General features: G+C 43.0%; 1 pseudogene; it reads left to right on the forward strand.

Annotated features, from left to right (window-relative positions):
* Positions 1–5,452: 5,452 nt before the first annotated feature.
* LOC118673594 lies at positions 5,453–6,938 on the forward strand (annotated as a pseudogene).
* The last annotated feature ends 924 nt before the right edge of the window (positions 6,939–7,862 follow it).

Here is a 7,862-nt window from a genome sequence, read left to right on the forward strand (position 1 = left end):
GATAGCAGTGAGTATCAAATTAGCCAATATTTCTTGAATTATTATGGTTATTAGATAGGTTTTCTAAAAAATTAATTTTAATTTGCAGATATATTGCTGTTAAGGACATAGCAACTGTATTGTCAATACAATTCTTAAAGTAATACTGAGACTTTGAAATGAATTGTGAGTTTTACATATCATGTTCTAACATTGTAATTGGGTTGCATATATTAAGTTAAAATGATTACAGAAAATATTATGCAACATTTTAATTTTATCATATAAAGTGCTATAACTTATGTTGCAATTTTATCACTTCTTTAAAAAATATATATATATTATTGCTTTCAGAGAGGAAGGGAGAGGAAGAGAAAGATAGAAAGAGAGAGAATCATTGATTGGCTGCCTTCTGCACACCCCACACTGGGGATGGAGCCCACAACCTGGGCATGTGCCCTGATCAGGAATCAAAGCATGTTCTCCTGGTTCATAGGTTGACACTCAACCCCTGAGCCATGCTGGCTGGGCCAATTTTACCACTTCTTAAAGCAATATCTAGATGCATAGAGTATTATACAGAATTATCAAATTTCACACATAGATGAGAGAGACCCATCACTCATCTGCCTCCTCCACGTCCATTACTGGGAATCAAGTCTGAAACCTGTGCATGTGCCCTGAATGGGAATCGAACCAGCAGCCTCTGGGTGCATGGGACTGTGCTCAACCAGCTAAGCCACACCGGCCAGGAAGAACTTTCAGTGTTGGTGGTCTGCCTTTTAGAAGCTTGGGTTTGTTACTTTGTAACTCAGTACTTGGATGGAGATGGTAGGCTAACATATACAGATATATCATAGAATTTATTTGCTCTTTTACAACATTAATATGATTATACACTTCAGAATGTGCAAGTGTCATTTAGAATATAAATAGACCTACAACTTTTCAATTCCTTGCCTTGCCTGTTTTTCTATATCCCCTGTTAAAACACGAGAAAGCACCTGCAAGCACTCTAGCAAAAAACCTACAGAAGCAAACCTCTCTTAAGTCCTGCCTGCCTCAGTATCTACTCTGCTACTACCCTAGCTTAAGTCCTTATTTCTCACCTATTCGCCTTTACTGCCTTCAGAGTCCCACACTCTAGACTATTTTCCACAATGCATGAAGAGAGATCTTTCTAAAACACAAAACCCTTTTCTGGTCTTCCACCGTGTTCATAATAAAGACAAAATGTCTGTGTGGCAAGATAGACAGAGGCAGAGAGAAAGGTCAGATTGTTTATGGACTCACCCAGTCTTCCATTAATCACTCAAGTGCCATCTGTACTCTGGCCCCCTTCAGTTAATAATATTTTTCTAATATTTTTTCAATACTGTCCCATCCTCTAGTTCATCCTTTGTTTTTTCACCCTCCCAATCCACCTGGCTAATTCCCACTCATCCTTGAAGGATGGACACAAGTTTTGTCTTCTTCAGAAAGCATTTCTCTGCTTGACTCCCCAAAGTGAGCTAAGAACCTTGATCATGTCCTCTCATGGCAAAAATGCTAACACAACTCTTATCACAACTTCACTGTCACCATTTGCTCACTTGTCTGTTTCACCACCAAAGTTGAGCTCACAGAAAATACGTTATCTTATTCATTTAAAAAAACTTTATTGTTGAAAGTATTACAGATGTTTCCCTTTCCTCCCTCATTGCCCGCCTCTAGCCAGTTTCTGCCCAACTCCAGGCCTTCACTACCCTATTGTTTGTGTCCATAGATAAGGCATATCCTAATATATAAAGAGCCAGGGTCCATTATGACCTAAACATCCAGACGGATGACCGAACACCAGGCTAGGATCCCGGCCGGTGCAGGGGAAGTCAGTCGTGGGTCCTGGCCACCCATGGCAGGAGTCAGTCCTGGGTCCCGGATGCCCACGACCGGAGTCAGTGGCATGGTCGAGGGAGGGAGCTGTGGGAACGGAGCCATGCTGCCATCAGACTGGCCTCTGGGTCCCTCCCACCACTTGCAGGCTCTGGGGAACCAGAGCCATGCTGCGATGGGACTGGAACCTACTCGAGGGGTCCTGGATTGTGAGAGCGTGCAGGCTGGGCTGAGAGACACCCCTGCCTGAGTGCATGAATTTTCATGCACCGGGCCTCTAGTCTATATATTTATAGAGGGCCAATTGCATCCTGCCCACCCCCTCAGGATCCCACCCACTCACGAATTCATGCACCAGGCCTCTAGTATGCATATCAGATTGTTGGTTAATCTCTTCCCACCCCCCATCAAACTCGTCCTTCCCTCTGAGATTTGTCAGTCTGTTCCATGCCTTTAATTCCATTTTATTTATCATTTATTTTGTTCATTAGATTTCTTGTTCTTTTATTTTGATCTTTAGATTTAATTATTAATAAAAATGTATTTATTGCCATTTTATTGTTCAGATTTTAAATCTTTTCCCCCCCTTGTTCTTCCTCTTCTTAAAGAATACCCTTCAGCATTTCATATAATACTGGTTTGATGGTGATGAACTCCTTTAGCTTTTTCTTGTCTGTGAAGCTCTTTATCTGACCCACCATTCTAAATGATAGCTTTGCTGGGTAGGTAATCTTGGTTGCAGGCCCTTGCTATTCATCACTTTGAATATTTATTGCCATTTCCTTCTGGCCTGCAAATTTTCTGTTGAGAAATCAGCTTACAGTCATATAGGCACTCCCTTGTAGGTAACTGCTTGTTGCTTTTAAGATTTTGTCTTTGTCTTTTAATTATGATGTGTGTTGGTGTGGGCCTCTTTGGGTTCCTCTTATTTGGGACTCTCTGCGCTTCCTGGATTGTAAGTCTATTTCTTTCACCAGGTAGGGAAAATTTTCTGTCATTATTTCTTCAAATAGGCTTTCAATATCTTGTTCTGTCTCTTTTCCTTCTGGCAAGCCCATAATGCAAATGTTGGTATGCTTGAAGTTGTCCCAGCTCCTTATACTATCTTCATATTTTTGGATTCTTTTACTTTTTGCTCTTCTAATTGGGTGTTTTTTGCTTCCTCATATTCCAAATCATTGATTTGGTTCTTGGAATCCTCTACTCTTGAATCCCCATAAATTATTCTTTATTTCAGTTAGTGTATGCTTAATTTCTGACTGGTCATTTTGCATGTCTTTGACATTCTCATTAAGGTTCTTGAAAGTCTCACCAAGTCTCTTGATGCTCTCATTAATTCCCTTGAAGCTTTCATTACGTCCCTTGAAGCTTTCATTAAAATCCTTGAGTAACCTTATAACCATTGTTAGGTTTGCTTGCTTCCACTTCTTTAATTTGTAACATGTTTCTTTGTTTCTGCATTTTGGCTGCTTCCCTGTGTTTGTTTCTATGTATTAGGTAGAGCTTCTATGTCTCCTGGAATTGGTAGAGTGACCTTGTGTAGTAGGTATCCTGTAGGGCCCAGTGGCTCAGCCTTTCCAGTCACCTAAGCTGGGCACTCTAGGTGCACTGCATCCTGTGTGGGCTGAGTGCATAGTCTTATTGTAGTTGAGCCTTGATTGCTGTTGGTGTCACAGGAAGGAATTGACCTCCGGGCCAATTGGCTGTGAGAATCAGCTGCAACTACAGTGGAAGAGCTGCTGTGAAAGGGACAACCCTAAGGAGCAGGACTTGCTTTAGTGGGGCTTTGGTGCTCATTGAGTCTTCCCCTTGAGTGTGTTCCTTGTGGATGTGTAGAGTTGTGATCTGGTATTGTCTGAAACTGTCTACCGGGTACACTGGCTCTGGGGTCTCCAGGGAGGTACAAAGACAGCCACTGCCTGGGGCTACTTGACAGGAGCTACAGAGAGACCTGCAGATGGCTGCTATTTGTATTGAGATAGGAAGTGCCCAGATGAGGCCCAGCTGTGAGGCAAGGAAGGCTGGTGCTAGTGTCAGGTCTTAGGCCACTTATTGATAGATTTAGGGCATGTTGACACCAGCTGCAGCTTTTCTGAGAGACTTTAGCAAAGTCTGAAGCCTGAGGTGGACAGGCCTTTCATATGGAAAAATTGCTGCAAATGGTTTGGGTGGGGCTGCAAATTGGGTGGGGCAGGGTTCTTGGAATCACCAGGGCAGAGTGAACAGTGTGGGCCATGATGATGGAAACTCTGACATGGCTGCCAGTCAGCCCTGAGACAGGAGAAGTCCCAGCAGAGGAACAATGACCCCTGCAAACACCCTTGTCTGGGAGAAAGCCACCCCTGAGTTCCTGCCCTGATGTCAGACAGTCCAGTTCCCACCTGTATATCCCTGGACTTCCCCAAAGTCACCACCTGGTGCTGGAGCTAAGAAGAAGTGAGACCATGTAAATTTCTGCTCAGGCCCTTTAAGAGGAACACCTGGGTCTCCAGCAGCCTCTGTGTCACTCAGCCACAATCTCCTGTGGTTTTTACAGCTCAAAGTTATGGAGACTTCTCTTCCTGGCTCTGGAACCCTGGGTGGGGGGTCTGGTGTGGGGCTGGGACCTCCTGCTTCTCATGGAAGGCCTTAGAGATATACCCCCTGATTAAAAATGCTACAAGTAGGTGTCGGACCAATTTGTTCTGTGCCTCTGCCCCTCTTACTAGTCTCAATGCACTTTCTTCTTTACTTCTCTAGTTGTAGTGTTACAGAGTAGGAAATTTTTTAGGCCTGCTTAATACCTAGCCACCTCAGCAGCTTGACAGCCTGTGCAGTTTCTAGGAACTGAGCTCACACACCTGAGCCACGGCCTACAAAGAACAGACAGATCAACATTATGAACAGTCCTGACCTTTAAGTTATCCAGAAATGAATAACAGGAGGATGATGAGTAGCTTGGCTAAAACTACATAATTAGATTTTGTAACTTGGCTTTGCTTGCTATGGGAACCTGAACACGGATGTAGTTGTCCCCTTTAAATATTGGACTCTGCAGATGGTCGGGGCCGCTTCTCTCTTGGGCTTCCCGAGTGGAGGAGCGGACACTGGCCAGTCAATAAAGGCTCTCTAAATTTTAACCAGTCTGGAGTTCTGGTCATTCTGTCGCTCGTGCTCCACAACAGTAGGACTTCCATTCAGCCAGATTCCAGGTGGTTCTGAATGATGGCTGTTCTGTATTTTAGTTGTAATTTTGATGTGGTTGTGGGAGGCGGCAAGCTCGGTGTTTACCAATGCCACCATCCTGGTTCTTCTTCTTATTCACCTTGTGTCCCAGTTCTGGGCCTGAAATGTGTTACTCATAATTTTTGAGGGCAATGGAAGAATGAGGGGATGAATAAAGGGCTAGATTGCTGTATGTGGAAACAAAAGTTACAATCAAATGGCGTAATTGAGGAGAGTTTAACAAAGGGACCACTTATAAAGGTGTACACAAGGTAAGGGAAATCCAAAAGAAAAGAGGTAGTGGCCCCGCCCACCCTGTCAGCCCAGCTCCCCTTCAGGTTGTCAGGTCCAGGACACTGGGCTCCAGAAGGTTATCTCATTGCTGTGGATGGTCACGATGGGGAAGTCAGATTTTCTTACCCCTAAAGCTATTGCCAACGGGATGAAATCCAAGGGGCTTCAGAAGCTGCCCTGGTGCTGCCAGATGTGCTAGAAGCACTGCCGGGATGAGAATGGCTTTAAGTGTCACTGTTTGTCTGAATCTCCTCAGAGACAACTGTTGCTGGCTTCAGAAAATCCTCAGCAGTTTACCGATTATTTTTTAGAGGAATTCCAAAATGACTTTCTAGAACAGTGGTTCTCAACCTTCCTAATGCCGCGACCCTTTAATACAGTTCCTCATGTTGTGGTGACCCCCAAACATAAAATTATTTTCGTTACTACTTCATAACTGTAATTTTGCTACTGTTATGAATCGTAATGTAAATATCTGCTATGCAGGATGTATATTCATTGTTACAAATTGAACATCATTAAAGCATAGTGATTAATCACAAAAACAATATGTAATTATATATGTGTTTTCCGATGGTCTTAGGTGACTCCTGTGAAAGGGTCGTTCGACACCCAAAGGGGTCGCGACCCACAGGTTGAGAACCGCTGTTCTAGAACTTCTCAGGCCATGCTTTGGCACAAAGAGAGTTCACAACAACGTGGTTATGATGAGTATATCAGTAGCTGAGAGCACTTCCACATGAATACCACTCAGTGGGAACTCTGATGGATTTCACAAGTGGCTGGTCAGAGAAGGCTTGTGCAAAGTAGACAAGATGCCCAAAGGCTGGTGTATTCAGTACATCGACAGGGACCCAGAAACCATCTGCTGGCAACTGGAGCTAGAGAGAAAGAAAAAGCAGGGCCTTGATGATGAAGAAAAAATTGCCAAGTTTATTGAACAACAGGTGAGAAGAGGTCTGGAAGGGAAAGCAAAGGAGGCCCCTATTTGGGCAGAATTAAGCAGAGAAAATGATGATGAGAAAGTGACATTTAATTGGAATAAAAGAGCACGGAGTTCAACAGCAACATCTCCCAAGTCAAGTTCTTTGGGACCAAGTGCATTGAAGGTGATAGGGATGGCAGTGTCAGTGAAGTGGAATCTTCCCATAGCTCAGTGCAACCAAAAGAAAAGAAGAAAAGAAAATCTGCACCGGATGAGATCATGGAGATGGAAGAGGGAAAGAAAAGAGCTGCCCGAACAGATTGCTGGCTGTAGCCTGAAATCATTGTGAAAATTATAACCCAAAATCTGGAAGAGACATAACAGAAAGGGCACTAGTAAGGAAGTAACTGACAAATAGACAGTGGTTGTAGAGATGATTGACTCTGGAGACAAGCTGAAATTTGACTAGACTCATTTAGAAACAGTAATTCCAGCGCTAGGAAAAATAATTCTCGTTTTAAACGGAGGCTACAGAGGAAATGAAGGTACCTTAGAATTCATCAATGAGAAGACCTTTTCAGCTACTATAGTCATCGAAACTGGCCCTTTCAAAAGATGCAGAGTGGAGGAAATTCCCTACGAAGACATTTCTAAACTTGTTTGACTTTTAATATTTGTCAATATATTAAAATCCTAAAGCATCACATGGGTGTTTGTTCCCCAAGGCATTATGAGATCTACTGTGTGAGGGTGTTTCCTTTGTATAAAGCAAATGGATTGATTTAAATATTACTGTATAGTTGTTTGCTCAACTTGTAGAAAAGTCTAGCTGTGTCTCATGAAGTAGCAAAACTAGGTAAATTTGTCTTTCTTGTAACAAGACTACTACCATTCCAGACATCAATGCTGCATTCAAAATCAGAAGACACTTAGCTGGTTGGTGAGGAAAGAGGACTTTCTTTTCTGAAGTGTTGCCTTTTTACCCAGTTAGCTTCCCAGAAGGCCCCTCGGTCAGAACTGAGTCACGTGGTCATTCCAATTGTCAGGGAGAATAGAAAAGCCCTGCCCCAACTTCGTTCAGCTTCAGTCTCCTGGCAGCTGGTAGAGGGCTAACATTCCTGGGTGCAGCTCCAGAAGAGAAGGATTTGTTGAAGAAATCCCGACCTGCAGAGATGAACCCTTTAACTAAAGTGAAGCTGATCAATGAGCTGAATGCATGTGAGGCCCAACTGGGTGTGGTCCATCAGGTGTCCTGGCACTCCCAGTACAAAGACAGTCCCTGGATTTCCCTTGGAGGTCTTCCTTATGAACTGACCCACAGGGACATCACCTGTGTGTTCTCACAATATGGGGAGATTGTTAGCTATGTAAATTTGTTTTTTCTCACTTTTGTTTTCTTTATACTGTTTCTTTGATTTTTTAAAAATCTTCATTAAAAGAACGTTATTGTAAGAAAAAGTTTCACACATGTTATCCAAATCTACATATATACAAATTTAAGAGTAAAGAAATTGTTGAGTATTGCAAAATGTGCATCAGCTGCCACGTACAACTTTGGGAATATTGTACTAATTTGTGAGTACCTTTG

The sequence above is a fragment of the Myotis myotis genome, unplaced genomic scaffold, assembly GCF_014108235.1.
Source record: "Myotis myotis isolate mMyoMyo1 unplaced genomic scaffold, mMyoMyo1.p scaffold_m19_p_1, whole genome shotgun sequence".
NCBI classification, from domain to species: Eukaryota; Metazoa; Chordata; class Mammalia; order Chiroptera; family Vespertilionidae; genus Myotis; species Myotis myotis.